General features: G+C 40.0%; 1 pseudogene; it reads right to left on the reverse strand.

The window, feature by feature from the left end:
• Positions 1–2,507: 2,507 nt before the first annotated feature.
• Positions 2,508–12,242, reverse strand: LOC140708913 (uncharacterized; annotated as a pseudogene).
• Between the last annotated feature and the right edge of the window lie 4,799 nt (positions 12,243–17,041).

Raw genomic sequence — 17,041 nt, forward strand, 5'->3', positions numbered from 1 at the left:
GTTCTCCTTCCTTAAACAAGTAGCCCCAATGTTACATTCAGTTGCAGCACCCATACCAATATCCAGAACCTCTAGTCAACACTCAGTCTCTTCCATACGATCCTAAGGAGTTGTTTTATGGTCAGGCAACCTATAGACTAAAATATGTTACCTATACTCAAGACTGACAAACAATGGTTATGAAGGAATAAGATACCCTGAAGGACACACACATACACACACACACACACCTTCTTAACAGAAAGAGTGAGAGTAGAGAAACATAGTAATCTCTGGTCCTGTCGGGCAGGAGTAAGAAAAGGTCCCAATCCTGGCATGAAGTGCCTAATTAGCCAATGGGAAACTCCTAGTAATTCCTCTAAGAGGATCTCCTTGGTTCATTGTTCTCCATGGTCTCTGGTTTGTAGGGGACAGAGGAGGGCTCCTGGGAGTGCTTTCGTTCTGGTGCTTACACAACTTCCAGCCCATGTTGGCACTAACTGCCCAAACCACAGATTGTTTTAGAAAGTAAGACACTGGCTGTTGCAGGAAAAATTCATGGGTTTGCTGGCAAGACTGTTCTGTAAAAACATATTAGGCTTCTTCTCTCTTAGCTTCTAATTGGTTGCACGTATCTGTCCATAGTTTTTATATTTGAAGATTCTGACTTTTAATTTTTAAACGCTGTGCTTTGCTTCAGTGGGAACACATTGTCATTTATTCTTAATTTTAAGGCATTTTTGTGGTAGGTGCCTTGCAACAATTCAGACTGCCAAAAGTAAAGGAGATAAATGAAACGTTTAGACAAATGATAAATATTGCTATAGCTAGGTAGTGGGGCTCATGGAGGTTTTTTGAATTATCACCTCTACTAATGTATGTATTTGACATTTTTCATGATTAAAGGTTTTTGTTTTTTTTTTAACAAAACAAAAATAAAGGGGAAATAAGATACTCATTCCTTCTCCTAAAAAACTAATGCAGGCTCAGGACCTACACAAGATCAACTGAATAAAAATCTCTGGGAGAGCATTTTTAATAAGTGTCTCTGCTGAGTCTTCTACACCCTAAAATTGAAAACTACAACATTAAAAAGATAAGGGGAAACCATTTACAGTTTTATTCCTCTTTTAACAGTGTGTCACACATATTTTATAGAACTCTAGAGTATTTATAATTGTCACTTTATTTTATTTGCCTCTTGCTTTTCCCGTAAGTTATTGGGGTACAGGTGGTATTTGGTTACACGAGTAAGTGGTTATTTGTGCAATTTTGGTGCACCCATCACCTGAGAAATATACACTGCACTACATTTGTAGTCTTTTTTTTTTTTTTTTTATACTTTAAGTTCTAGGGTACATGTGCATAACGTGCAGGTTTGTTACATATGTATACTTGTGCCATGTTGCTGTGCTGCACCCATCAACTCGTCAGCACCCATCAACACGTCATTTACATCAGGTATAGCTCCCAATGCAATCCCTCCCCCCTCCCCCCTCCCCATGATAGGCCCCGGTGTGTGATGTTCCCCTTCCCGAGTCCAAGTGATCTCATTGTTCAGTTCCCACCTACGAGTGAGAACATGCGGTGTTTGGTTTTCTGTTCTTGTGATAATTTGCTAAGAATGATGGTTTCCAGCTGCATCCATGTCCCTACAAAGGACACAAACTCATCCTTTTTTATGGCTGCATAGTATTCCATGGTGTATATGTGCCACATTTTCTTAGTCCAATCTGTCACTGATGGACATTTGGGTTGATTCCAAGTCTTTGCTATTGTGAATAGTGCCGCAATAAACATACGTGTGCATGTGTCTTTATTTGTAGTCTTTTATCCCTTGTCCCCCTCCCACTCTTCCCCCCAAGTGCCCAAAGTCTATTGTATCATTCTTATGCCTTTGCATCCTCATAGCTTTAGCATCTGTGTTCATCAGGGATATTGGTCTGTAACAGTTTTCTTTTTTTTTTGTTATGTCTTCCCTGGTTCTGATATGAGGGTGACACTGGCTTCAAAGAATGATTTAGGGAGGATTCCTCCTTTCTCTATCCTGTGGAATAGTGTCAATAAAATTGGTACCAATTCTTCTTTGAATGTCTGATAGAATTCAGCTCTGAATCTATCTGGTCCTGGCCTTCTATTTTTTGGCAATTTTATTATTAACGTTTCGATCTTGTGGCTTTTGTTATTGGTCTCTTCAGAGTTTCTCTATTTTCTTTGGTTTCATCTAGGAGGGTGTTATATTTCCAGGAATTTATCCATCTCCTCTCAGTTTTCTAGTTTATGCATGTAAAGATGTTCATGGTACACTTGAATGATCTTTTGTATTTCTGCAGTATTGGTAGTAATATCTCACATTTCATTTCTAATTGGGCTTATTTGGATCTTCCTTCTTCTTTCTTTGTTAGTGTCACTAATGGCCTATCAATTTTATTTATCTTTTCAAAGAACCAGCATTATGCTTCATTTATCTGTTGTAATTTTTGTTGTTGCTATTGTTTCTATTTCATTTAGCTCTGCTCTGATTTTTGTTATTTCTTTTCTTCTGGAGGCTTGGGCTTGGATTGTTCTTCTTTCTCCAGTTCCATGAGGTATGACCTTACATTGTCTACTTGTGCTCTTGCAGACTTTTTGATGTAGGCATTTAATGCTATGAACTTTCCTCTTACCACCACTTTTGTTGTATCCCTGAGGTTTTGATAGGTTGTGTCACTATTATCATTCAGTTCAAAGAACTTTTTAATTCTCAATTTGATTCCACTGTGGACTCAATGATCATTCAAGAACAGGTTATTTAATTTTCATTTATCTGCAAGGTTTGAGGGTTCCTTTTCAAGTTGATTTCCAATTTTATTCCACTGTGGTCAGAGAGAGTACTTGATATAATTTTGATTTTCTTAAATTTACTGAGGCTTCTTTTGTGGCCTATCATATGGTCTATCTTGAAGAATGTTCCATGTGCCGATGAATAGTATGTATATTCTGCAGCTGTTGGGTAGAACGCTCTGTAATTATCTGTTAAGTCCATTTGTTTTAGGGTATACTTTAAGTCCATTGTTTCCTCACAGACTTTCTGTCTTGATGCTGTCAGTGGAGCATTAAAGTTCCCCACTATTATTGTATTGCCATCTATCTCATTTCTTAGGCCTAGTAGTAATTGTTTTATAAATTTGGGTGCTCCAGTGTTAGGTGCATATATATTTAGAATTGTGATATTTTCCTGTTGGACTAGTCATTTTATCATTATATAATGTCCCTCTTTGTCTTGTTTAATTGCTATTGCTTTAAAGTTTATTTTGTCTGATATAAGAATAGCTCCTCTGGCTCACTTTTGGTGTCCACTTGCATGGGATATCTTTTTCTATCCCCCCCTACCTTAAGTTTATAAGAGTCCTATGTGTTAGGTGAGTCTCAGGAGACAGCAAAAGTTGATTGGTGAATTCTCATCCATTCTGCCATTCTGTTTCATTTTAGTAAAGCATTTAAGTCATTTACATTTAACATTAGTATTGAGATATGAGGTAATATTCTATTCATCATGCTATTTGTTGCCTGAATACCTTGTTTATTCTGTTGTGTTATTGTTTTATAGATCCTGTGAGATTTATTCTTTAAGAAGGTTCTATTTTTGTGTATTTTGAGAATTTTTTTCAAAATCTAGAGCTCCTCTTAGCAGTTCTCATAGTGCTGGCTTGGTAGAGGCAAATTCTCCCAGCACTTGTTTGCCTGGAAAAGACTATATCTTTTCTTTATTTGTGAAGCTTAGTTTCACTGGATACTAAATCCTTAGCAGATAATTGTTTTGTTTGAGGGGGCTAAAAATAGGGCCCCAATCCCTTCTAGCTGGTAGGGTTTCTGTTCAGAAATCTGTGGTTAATCTGATAGGTTTTTCTTTATAGGTTTCCTGATGCTTTTGTCTCACAGCTCTTGATTCTTTCCTTTGTCTTGACTTTAGATAACCTAATGACTATGTGCCTAGGTGGTGACCTTATGATGAATTTCTCAGGTGTTCTTTGAGCTTCTTGTATTTGGATGTCTAGATTTCTAGCAAGACTGCAGAAGTTTTCCTTGATTATTCTCTTATATATGTTATCCAAACTTTCAGATTTATCTTCTTGCTTGGTAGCACCAATTATTCTTAGGTTTGGGTGTTTCACATAGTTCCAAATTTCTTGGAAGCTTTGTTCATTTTTTTTTATTCTTTTTTCTTTCGTTTGATGTATTGGGCTAATTCAAAAGCCTTGTCTTTGAGCTCTGAAGTTCTTTCTTCTGCTTGTTTGATTCTATTGCTGAGAATTTCCAGTGCATTTTGCATTTCTCCATGTCCTTGATTTCCAGACATTGTGATTTTTTTTATTTATGCTCTCTATTTCACTCAATAATTTTCCTTTTATATCCTATATCATGTTTTTTAAATTTATTTAAGTTGAACTTCACTTTCTCTTGTGCCTCCTTGATTAGCATAATAATGAACCTTCTGAAATCCTTTTCTGTCAATTCAGTGATTTCCTCTTGGCTTAGATCCATTGCTGGTGAACTGGTGTGATCTTTTGGGGGTGTTAAACAACCTTGTTTTGTCATATTACTAGAATTATTTTTCTGGTTTCTTCTCATTCGGGTAGACTAGGTCAGAGGGAAGAGCTGGGACTCAAGGCCTGCTGTTCAAATTCTTTTGTCCCATGGAGTGCTCCCTTGATGTGTTCTCCCTCTTCCCCTAAGGATGGAGCTTCCTGAGAGTCAAATTCCTGTGATTGTTTTTGCTCTTGTAGCCACCCAGCAGAGCTACTGGCCTCCAGGCTGGTACTGGAAATTGTCTGCAAAGAGTCCCACGATGTGATCCATCTTCAAATCTTGCAGCTATGGATACCAGCACCTGCTCCAGTGGAAGCAGTAGGGTAGTAAACTGGAATCCGTGAGGGTCCTTGGTTGTATTTTTGGTTTAGTATGCTAGTATTGTGTTGGTTGGTCACTAGCCAGGAGGTGGTGCTTTCAAGAGCCCATCAGGTGTGGTACTATAGGGAAGATGTAAACTTGCCCTAGGGTCACCTTGTTACGTATTCAGATTTCTCAGGCGGTAGGAAAAGCCACAGACCTCCCAAGAGATTATGTCCTTTGTCTTCAGCAAACAGGACGGATGGAGAAAGACTACCAGGTGGAAGCAGAGATAGGCATGTCTGAGCTCAGACTTTCCTTGGGCAGGACTTGCTGCAGCTGCTGTGGGTGGTGGGGGTGTAATTCCCAAGCTAATGGAGTTATATTCCCATGGCATTAAATTTTCAATAAAGTTCATTTATGTTACATAAGGCCAAAGTTATATATTTATAAAATTAGTTCTTACCAAAAAAAAAAAAAAAAAAAAAATCAACCCAGTAGGGTATGAAGATTCATAGCTTTTCAAAGTAGTAACTATTAAAGCTGATGGAATGTGACAGAAAAACTGCAGAAACACTTGTTTAGAAGGTCAACTATTCTTAAGACACAACTATTTTTACATTCAGAAAACTAAGATATTAATTCTCATTATCTACATTTTTTTCCAATACAATTTTAAAATAATCAAATCAAATGAGCTGTATCTAAGCAACCTTCTCTTTCTTCTTCTCATAACTCTATTACCAAATAAAACTATATTTTTAGTTAATAATGGCATTAAAGTATGATATTAACAGTGTGATAAACACAACCATGATTGTTTCAAATTTCTTCATGGCCATTTGGGCATGCCCAGTTTTACACCTTTAATAAAGTACACAATACATGTGCATTTCAATTAAAGAATTTAATATCTATTCCAACTTTATGTCTTGAGACAAAAAATAACAAAATAAAATTATGGAAAGTATGATATGAAGTAGTTTGTTTTTAAATGATCAACTTTTTTCACAGATGATGTCAATAGGAAAGTAAATTCATTATATTGCCTTAAATCATTATTTTTTCAGTGAAATCAGCCAAATTGAGTTATTTTGATATGGACTTGAAATAAAATTCTCACACCAAAGCTTAAAAAGCACTGCATTAATTTTTTTCTAATTTAAAGGAAATAAAAAATAATACATAAAACAAGCTTAGTTTGTATGAAATATATAAATATATGCTGTGTTATTTTGCTAGAGCTTCCACAACAAAGTATCACAAACTGGTTGGTCTCAACAACACAGATATATTGTATCATAGTTGTGGAGGCTAGAAGTTCAAGATTAAAATATGTCAGCAGGTTTGGTTCCCTCTGAGTACTGTGAGGGAAAATCTGTTCCATGTTTCTCTCTCCTGATTTATGATAGTTTTCTGATAATTTTTGGCATTCCATAGCTTAAAGATGTATTATTTTGTTCTCTGCCTTTATTTCACATGTTGGTTTCCTTCTTTTTATATTTATGAGTACAAATTTCCTAGGGAAACCAGTTGTTTTAAATAAGACCCCACTCTAATGACCTCATTTTAACTTGATAACCTCATTTAACTTGATTGTCTCTGTAAAGGCCCTATTTTCAAGTAAGGTGCATTAGTCAGGGTTCTCTAGAGGGACAGAACTAATATATATATTATATGTGTGTTTGTGTATGAATATAATATACTGTTACACTAATAGTGTATATATATATACACTTTATATATAGAGTATATATATAATATATGTGTGTGTGTGTGTGTGTGTATATATATATATGGGAGTTTATTAAGTATTAACTCACAGGTTCACAAGGTCCCACAATAGGCAGTCTGTAAGTTGAGGAACAAGTAGAGCCAATCCTTGTCCCAGAACTGAAGAACTTAAAGTCTGATGTTCGAGGGCAGGAAGAATCCAGCATGGGACAAAGATGTAGGTTGGAAGGCTAGGCCAGTCTAGGTCTAGTCCTTTCACATTTTTCTTTCTGCTTTTTAAATTTTAGCCACATTGTCAGCTGATTAGATGGTGCCCACCCAGATTAATAATGAGTCTTCCTTTCCCAGCTCACTGACTCAAATGTTAATCTCCTTTGGCAACACCCTCACAGATACACCCAGGAGCAATACTTTGCACCCTTCAACCTAACAAGTTGACACACAGTATTAACCACCACAAGTCCACCCCTTGTCAACTTGAACCCATACATATCTCCTGAGATCATACATAATCTTCAAAGACAGACAATAATAAGGTTATAATTACGCCTAATATAATAAAACTATTCTTTGTACAACCAGAAATGCATCAATCCCCAAACGAAATACTATTACCTAAAGTTAGTAACACTTAAGTATTGTATGAAGTCAGTAAATCTTACGTCATATGATAAAGAAAAAAGAAAAGAAAAAGAAGATATTTTCTTACTACAAGTGTATATATTCACAAACATGTTTTTAACAAAAGAAGGAGGAAATACTCATGACAATTACAGTCCTCATTTTTGCAGCTGGTCACGTGGTGATAGCTGGTATTTATGACTACCTTATTCTACTACCCATTCTGTATTGCTATTGCCTTCAGCAAGCACTTCAGCAGGTCATGTTTTTTACTTGGTGGAGTGACTCAAACCTTCATTCCTGAAGAGTCTGGGCCATTTGTAGTGCTGCCTGGATTGGGCTGTTGTAGTTTCCCATTGATCTTATTCACAAAGTTAAGTATGGTTAATATTAAGAAATGCTCTAATGGGTATCCTGCATTCCATATGTACTCTTCCTTACCTCCATTGTGGAGTAGTAGAATGATTTCATCTTGATAGTTCGGGTCAATCACCCCAGCCAACACTGTAACTCCCTTCTTAGCCTGTTGACTTAAAGGTAGGAGGAGTCCAAAGTGTCCAAGTGGCAATCTTAACTTCCAGTTTAATTGAATCATTGTGTCTCCTGGTGGCAGCATTTCTTCCTCTGGAACTAAGACCTCTAGGTGAGCAGAATGTAATGTCATGGAAACAGGAAGCAAAAATTTTGCTAGTGGTTCACTACGGGTAATAGTGAGTGGTTCCACTTCCACCTCCACCTCTTTATTCCTGGACCCATGAATCCTGGCTATGGGAGACACAATACCATATATTGGACACTGATTCAGAACATACACAGTCTTCTGGAGAACTTTGCCTCAGTCCTGCAAAGTTTTGTCACCTAGTTGGCGTGTAATTGTGGCTTCAAAAGAACATTACACCATCTATCAATTCAACATACTTCAGGATGATGGAGAACATGGTGAATTCTATAAACATGAGCCCACTGCCACACATCTTTAGCTGTAAAGTAAGTGCCTTTGTTAAAGGCAATGCTGTGTGAATAGCATGATGATGGATAAGGCATTCCGTGAGTCCACAGATGGTAGTCTTGGCAGAAGCATTGCGTGCAGGATAGGCAAACCCATGTTCAGAGTAAGTGTCTATTCCAGTGAGGACAAACCTTTGCCCTTTACATGGTGGAACAGTCCCAATATAATCAACGTGCCACCAGGTCGCTGGCTGATCACCATAAGGAATGGTGTCATATCGAGGGCTCACTGTTGGTCTCTGCTGCTGGTAAATTGGGCACTCAGCAGTGGCCACAGCCAGGTCAGTCTTGGTTAGTGGAAGTCCACATTGCTGAGCCCATGTGTAACCTCCATCCCTGCCACCAAGGCCACTTTGTCCATGGGCCCATTGGGCAATGCCCGGGATAGCTGGTGAAACAGGCTGAGTGGTATCCACAGAACAGGTCATCCTATCCACTTGATAATTAAAATCCTCCTCTGCTGTGGTCACCTGTTGCTGAGCGTTCACATGGGATACAAATGTCTTCACATTGTTTGAACACTCAGAGAGGTCCATCCCCAAAACTTTTCCCCAAATTTCTTTGTCACCAATTTTCCAATCATAGGTTCTTCTAAGTTCCTGGTCATCCAGCCAAACTATTGGCTACAGCCCATGAATCAGTATATAATCGCACATCTGGCCACTTCGCCTTCCATACAAAGTGCACAACTAGGTGCACTGCTCAAAGTTCTGCCCATTGGGAAGATTTTCCTTCACTGTTGTCCTTCAGGGATGTTCTAGAAAGGGGTTGTAGTGCCAAAGCTGTGCACTTTTGGGTGGTGCTTGCATATTGTACAGAACCACCTGTGAACCAGGGCCTAGTCTTCTCTTCCTCTGTCAACTGATCACAGGGAATTCCCCATGAGGCCATTGGTGCAGGCTGGGGGAGAGAAGGCAGGGTGGCAGGAGTGGAGACCATGGGGATTTGAGCCACTTTCTCATATAACTTACTTGTGCCTTCAGGACCTGCTCGAGCACAGTCACATATATGCCACTTCCATTTAATGATGGAATGCTGCAATGCATGACCCACTTTATGACTAGATGGGTCAGAAAGCATCCAGTTCATGATAGGCAGTTCAGCTCACAAGGTGACTTAATGACCCATAGTCAAACATTGAGTTTCCACCAAAGCCCATTAACAGGCCAAGAGCCGTCTCTCAGAAAGACGGTAGTCATCTGCAAAAGATGACAGGGCCTTGATCCAAAATCCTATGGGCCTCCACTTTGATTTGCCTAGGGGGGTTTGCCAAAAGCCCCAAACAGCATCCTTATCTGTCACTGACACCTCACGTACCATTGGATCTGCTGGGGCATATGGCTCAAGTGGCAGGGCAGCTTGCACAGCAGCCTGAACCTGTTGCAGAGCCTTCTCCTGTTCTGGACACCACTTAAAGCTGACAGCATTTCAGGTCACTCAATAAATGGGCTGGAGTAACACACCCAAATGAGGAATGTGTTGCCTCCAAAATCCAAATAGACCCACTAGGCATTGTGCCTCTTTCTTGGTTGTAGAAAGGGCCAAATGCAGCAACTTATCCTTCACCTTAGAAGGAATATCTCAACAGGCCCCACCCCAGTGGACCCCTAGAAATTTTACTAAGGTAGAAAATCCCTAAATTTTAGCCAGATTTATTTCCCATCCTCTGGCATGCAAATGTCTCACCAATAAATCCAGTGTGTTTGCTACTCCTTGTTCACTGGATCCAATCAGCATAATGTAATCAATGTAACGAACCAGTGTGATATCTTACAGAAACAAAAATTATCAAGATCTCCCCAAATAAGATTATGACACAAAGCTCAAGAGTTGATATACCCCTGAGGCAGGACAATAAAGGTATAATGCTGGCCTTACCAGCTGAAGACAAATTGCTTCTGGTGGGCCTTATGGACAGGAATGGAGAAAAAGGCATTTGCTAAGTCAATGGCTGCATACCAGGTACCAGGGGATGTGTTAATTTGCTCAAGCAATAAGACCACAACTGGGATAGCAGCTGCAATTGGAGTCATCACTTGATTAAGCTTACAATAATCCACTGTTATTCTTCGAGATCCATCTGTCTTTTGCACAGAGCAAATGTTAGAGTTGAATGGTGATGTAGTGAGAATCACCATCCCTGCATTTTTCAAATCCTTGATGGGGGCAGTAATCTCTCCAGTCCCTCCAGGGATGTGATATTGTTTTTGATTTACTATTTTTCTAGATAGATGCAGCTCTAATGGCTTTCGTTTAGCTTTTCCCACCATAATAGCCCTTACCTTACCGGTTAGGGAGCCAATGTAAGGGTTCTGCCAGTTGCTAAGGATGTCTATGCCAATTATGCATTCTGGCACTGGGGAAATAACTACAGGATGAGTCTGAGGACCCATTGGATGCACTGTAAGTCTAACTGAGCTAAAACTCCATTAATTACCTGACCTCCATAAGCCCTTCCTTTAATTAGAGGACAACAATGATGTTTTGGGTCCCCTGGAATCAACATCAGCTCAGAACCAATATCCAGTAGTCCCCAAAATGTCTAATTATTTCCCTTTTCCCAATGCACACTTACACTGGTAAAAGGCTGGAGGTCTCCTTGGGGTGGGGGTGGGGGGAACTGGAGAAAGATTAACAGCATAAACTATCAGTATTGTAGTGGGGTCCTTCCTCAAGGGGATATAGCCTCCTCTTCATTCAAGGTGTTCTGGGTCTACAAACTGGCTCAAGTCTGGAAATTAATTGAAGGGCCATGATTCTCTGTTTTGATAATTCAAATTAGTTTTTTGCCCATTTGAACTAGCAGTTTTCTGCTTATATAAATTAAGCAGAAATGCAGTAGGCTTTCTATCAATTTTGCTTCTAGGAACACCATATTAATTAGCCGATGGTAGAGCTCTACACAAGTCAGACTATTCTGATTGCTGCTTTAACTTTTCTGCCCATTACAGTAGATATGCCCACCTTGCCTTTGATGGTTGAGTGCCTCCACTTGACCCCTGCCACCTCAGGATCCAAATATTCCCATTGTATTTAAATTTTGTAGTTGAGTGACTGTGGTTTCCACTGTTACATCTGACACACAGAAGAGAGAAATTACAAGGCACTTCAAAGATGCAGGTGCTGCCCTCACAAATCTATTTTGCAAGGCATTGGTCAAGGGTATATCATCTGGACCCTCTCAGCTGGGACGAGTATCCACTCTTCCATCATTTTCTTTTATCATTTTGTCCATTGAACTTAGAAGCAACCAACCAGCTTTGTTATGTTCCTTGATTCTCCACATGTAGTCAAAGGTATTATGTATAGAGTCACTAATCCACTTCACCATCCCAATCTCTCTAAGCCTTTGGATCCCTTCCTACACATTAAATAAAGGGAGACCAGCTCACTCACAGTGGGCCATCTTTTCATCCATATTTCAGTTAACCAAGCAAATAAACTATTAGAACCTGTTGAACTCCCCGAGCTGCAACATTAAAAGCAGAGTCTCTACTTAATGGGCCCAGATCAATAAATTCTGCCTATCCAACTCTATGTTTCTTCCACCACTATCCCACACTCTTAATATCCATTCCCATGCCTGTTCCTCAGATTTCTGTTCATATAAATTAAAAAATTCAAGCAGGTCTTTTTGAGTGTGGCACACCCTCCTCATGGGTCACACTCTCCACCTCACCTCTAGGGGACCCCTGGGACTTCAGTCTAATTATAGGTCTAGAAGCAAACAGGAATGTTGAGGGTGGCTCCTGGGGATAATCAACATTATCTTGCCTGATAACTGTCTCGGGGAGACCATCACCGTTGCCTCAGGCAGCACAGAGTTCATCTCCTCAGACAAAAGTGGAAAGGCTGATGGCAGCATGGGTCAGGGAGGGGATGTTGCCACTACTGGGGATGGGGAAGCTTTTTGTTCTGGCAAAAGTTTCATCAGAGTTTACAAACTCAGTGTCTCCAGCTTCATCAGCGTCCTCCCACACGTCCCCATTCCAAGTTGTAGGGTCCTGTTCTTTTCCAATCAATGTCCTCATTTTAACAGTAGATACCTGATGAGGCTGTGCATGCACCTTTTATTATAGGTCAGCAATTCTCATAAAAAGAGCTTGTGTCTGTTTTTTCACAATTTCAGCTCTTTCTCTACAGGAGATAAGACTCTCACTTAGGGCAATTTTAGCAGATTTGAGACTCAGTATCTGCCTCTGAATCCAGTTAGAATCTCTGAGTTCATCGTTTTCGTTTATCACTTTGTCCACTGAACTTAGGAACAACCAACCAGCTTTGTTATGTTCCTTGATTCTCCACATGTAGTCAAAGGTATTATATATAGAGTCATTAAACTCCTTGCCTCTCACAAGCAGTGAATCAGGAGTGTCAAATGCATTTATTTTGCATAACTCTGTAAACAATTCACACCAAGAACTATCAATGTTCTCCACACTATTAGAAGTAGAGTCCTTAGAATTTGGGGTCTAATTATATTAAGCAGCCAAATCTAGAAACCTCCAAACCAATGAAAGAACTCCATCCTTAATATTCTGTTCTTCCAGAACCACACCTGGTACCACAATCTGTATAGTCAGAGTTCTCTAAAGGGATAGAACTAGTGGAATATATATATATATTTATATATATATTTATATATTTATATATATATACACACACATATATAAAGGGGAGTTTATTAAGTATTAGCTCAAGTGATCATGATGTACCACAATAGGCCATCTGCAAGCTGAGGAGAAAGGAGAGCCAGTCCAAGTCCCAAAACTGAAGAACTTGGAGTCTGATCTTTGAAGGCAAGAAGCATCCAACACAGGAGAAAACTGTAGGCTGGGAAGCTAAGCCAGTCTAGTCTTTTCACATTTTTTTCTGCCTACTTTTTATATTTTAGCCATGCTGGCTGCTGATTAGATTGTGTCCACCCGGATTAAATGTGGTTCTGCCTTTCCCAGGTCACTGCCTCAAATGTTAATCTCCTTTGGCAACACCCTCACAGACACACCAATGATCAAATCTTTGCATCCTTCGGTCTAATCAAATTGGCAATCAGTATTAGCCATCACATAAAGTAACATTCTGAAGTACTTAGAGTTAGAACATTAACATATCCCTTTTAGAGGAACACAATTCAACTGATAGCATATGCATATACTTATAAAATATTAAATATAGGCACATTGTAAAAATTAGTCCCATAGAGTATATGATTTCCTCATAGACAAATCTCCTGAGTTCTTTCATCTATGAAAAATACTGGAGAAAGAATAGCCACTGAGGAATCTGAACTCAGCTCCACACTCACTTACTCTATGATAGGGAAAAATTATAACTTCCTTGAACCTGTTGCCTTATTTTTAAAAATGAAGAGATTGGTATAGATAATTTCCAAGGTGTTATAAATATATATATTTCTAGGTTATTTTTTCAATTTAAAAACTAATGTACGGATGCCGTTTTATATAACAAGTCGAACATCATAAAAGGCTTTGTTATGAAATACAAGATTTTTCCCCATTCAAAATTCTTGAGAAGAGGCAGAGAAAGACGGTGGAACAGAAGACTCCACCAATTATTCCCTTGGCAAGGACACCAACTTAACAACTCTCTACACAGGATAAAAACACCTTTATAAGAACCAAAAATCAGGTGAGCCCCATAGTACCTTGTTTTTCCTTTGTATCACTGAAAGAGGCACTGAAGAAATAGAAACAAGGGCCGGGCGCGGTGGCTCAAGCCTGTAATCCCAGCACTTTGGGAGGCCGAGACGGGCGGATCACGAGGTCAGGAGATCGAGACCATCCTGGCTAACCGGTGAAACCCCGTCTCTACTAAAAAAAAATACAAAAAAAAACTAGCCGGGCGAGGTGGCGGGCGCCTGTAGTCCCAGCTACTCGGGAGGCTGAGGCAGGAGAATGGCGTGAACCCGGGAGGCGGAGCTTGCAGTGAGCCGAGATCGCGCCACTGCACTCCAGCCTGGGCGACAGAGCGAGACTCCGTCTCAAAAAAAAAAAAAAAAAAAAAAAGAAATAGAAACAAAACAGTCTGGATTCACCAACGCCATCCAACTGCCATCTCTCCCACCCACCCCAGCCACAGTGGTGTGATGTGAAGAGTGTCTGTGATGTAAAGTGGTGTGATGAAGTGGTGTGATGTGAAGAGTGTCTGTGCAGAGTATGTGAAGAGGGTGATGTGAAGAGACACTCTGGGCACTGTGGGAGGCAGAATACAGCAATTGTGAGGCATTGGACTCAGTGCAGTCCTGTTAGAGCATAAAGAAAACCTAGACAAAACTCAGTTGACACCTGCCCATGAAGGGAACGTTTAAACCATCCCTAGACAGAGGAAAATTGCTGATCCCAGCAGCCCAAACCTTGCCATGGAGGGATAAATTGCTCTGGGTCTCTAAGTAATCCTGAAATCACTCTAGGCCACAAAGACTGCAATTCTTAGGCAACTCCTAGTGCTGAACTGGGCAGAGATAGTAGACTTGGGGTGGGGGTGGGAGGAAGCATGTGACCTACTGAGACAGCAGCTGGGACAACTAAGAGCATACTGGCATCACCTCTCCCTTAACCCCTAGCTGCACAATTTATGGCTCCAAAAGAGACCCCTTCCTTCTGCTTGAGGAGAGAAGAGGTAAAAATGGGGAGGACTTTGTCTTGCGTCTCAGATACCATCTCAATCACAGCAGGATAGGGCATTGGTCAGAGCAATGAGGCCCCCATTGCAGGTCCTAGCTCCTGGATGACATTTCTTGACACACTTTGGGCCAGAAGCGAACTCATTGCCTTAAAGGGAAGGACCCAGTCCTCCTGGCAGCATTCATTGCCTGCCAACCGAAGAGCCCTTTGGCCATGAATAACCAGCAGCGACACCCAGGTCAATGGCCTTGGGTGAACCTCTGAGATGTACTGTCTTCAGGTAGCAGCATAGCCACAGCGGAGTAGAGCACTAACCAGGTTTTTGGGGTCCTCAGTTCCAGGACTTGACTCTTGGATGGCATTTCTGAACCTGCTTTACATCACAGATGAGCTCACTGCCCTGAAATGGTGCGGTTGTTGACAGGCCAAGTAACATTTACCAGAAGCTGATTTAAGAGTCTATGGGTTCTAAAGGAACATCAGTGATAGTCTGGCAGTATTCTCTTTGGCCTGTGGTGGCAGTGACTACAGGACAAGGCATTTCTTCCTTTGGAAAGAGAAGGGAAGAGCGGAAGGACTGTATCTTGTATTTTGAGTGTCAGCTCAACTGCAGTATAGTAGAACACCAGGTAGATTTCCAAGATTTTTTACTCTAGTCCTTGACTCCCAGACAGCACTTCTAGAACTACTTCAGGCCTGATGTAACTCAGCGCCTTGATTGGAAAAACACTGACCTGGCTGGCTTTGCCACTTATTGGTTGCAGAGAAAGCCTCACGGCGTTGAGCAAACATAGGCAGTGGATGGGGAGTGCTTAAAGCAGGCCTTGGGTAAGACCCAGTGCTGTGGTGGCTTCAGGTATGATGTAGCACAGTCATAGTGGTAGTGGCCACAACAGTACTTGTGTCACTCAACTCCCAGCTTTTTGTGCCTCAGAACAGAGAGAGAAAGACTCTGTTTGTCTGAAAGACAGGAAAAGAGGAGAACAAGAGTCTCTGCCTGATAATTCAGAGAATTATCCTGGATCTTGTCCAAGACAATCAAGAAAGCACCTCCACAAGTCTGCAAGAATCACAGCATTACCGGGCTTGGAGTGGCCTCTAAAGCAGTTCCAGTTTAGATCACAATATCAAAGTCTGTTAAATATCTGGAAAATCTTTTCAAGAAGGACAGGTACCAATAAGCCTAGATAGTGAAGACTATAACATATACAAAACACTTTAATACCCAGACACTAAAGAACATTTATTAGTATCAACACTATCCAGGAAAACATGACAGAGAAAAATTAAATAAGGCACCAGGGACCAATCCTGGAGAAACAGATATAGGCAAGCTTTCAGACAAGAAACTCAAAATAGCTATGTTGAGGAAATCCAAAGTAACTCAAGACAAAACAGACAGGTAATTCAGAATTCCATCTGATAAATTTTTTAAAGATTTAAATAAGTAGAATAAAGCAGAAATTCTGGAGCTGAAAAATGCAAGGGGCATACTGAAGAATGCATTAGAGTCTTTTAATAGCAGAATTGATCAAGCAGAAGAAAGAACACGTGAGCTTGAAGTCTCTTTAGAAATACACTGTCAGAGAAGAAAAAAGAAAAAAAGAAAAAACAATGAATCACTAAGACATGACCTAGAAAATAGCCTTGAAAGAACAAATCTAAGTGATACTGGCCTTGATGAGGAAGTACAAAAAGAGATAGAGTAGAAAGTTTATTCAAATGGATAATAACAGAGAACTTCTCAAACCTGCAGAAAACTATCAATATCTAAGTAAAATAAGGTTATTAGAACACCAAGCAGATTTAGTCCAAAGAAGACTACCACAAGGCATTAAATAATCAGACTCCCAAAGATCAAGAATAAAGAAAAGATTCTTAAAGCAGCAAGAGAAAAGAAATAAATAACATACAATGAAGCTGCAATACATCTGGCCGCAGACTTTTCAGTGGAAACCTTACAAGTCAGGAGAGGTTGGAACAACATATTTAAACAGCTGAGGGAAAAAACTTTTATCCTAGAGTAGTACAGCTAGTGAAAATATTCTTCAAACATGAAAAAGAAATAAACACTTCCCCAGAAAAACAAAAGCTGAGGGATTTCACCAACACCAGACCTGTGCTGCAAGAAATGCTAATGAGAGCACTTCAATCAGAAAGAAAAGACATTAATGAGCAATAAACAATCA

The sequence above is a fragment of the Chlorocebus sabaeus genome, chromosome 17 (assembly GCF_047675955.1).
Source record: "Chlorocebus sabaeus isolate Y175 chromosome 17, mChlSab1.0.hap1, whole genome shotgun sequence".
Taxonomy (NCBI): domain Eukaryota; kingdom Metazoa; phylum Chordata; class Mammalia; order Primates; family Cercopithecidae; genus Chlorocebus; species Chlorocebus sabaeus.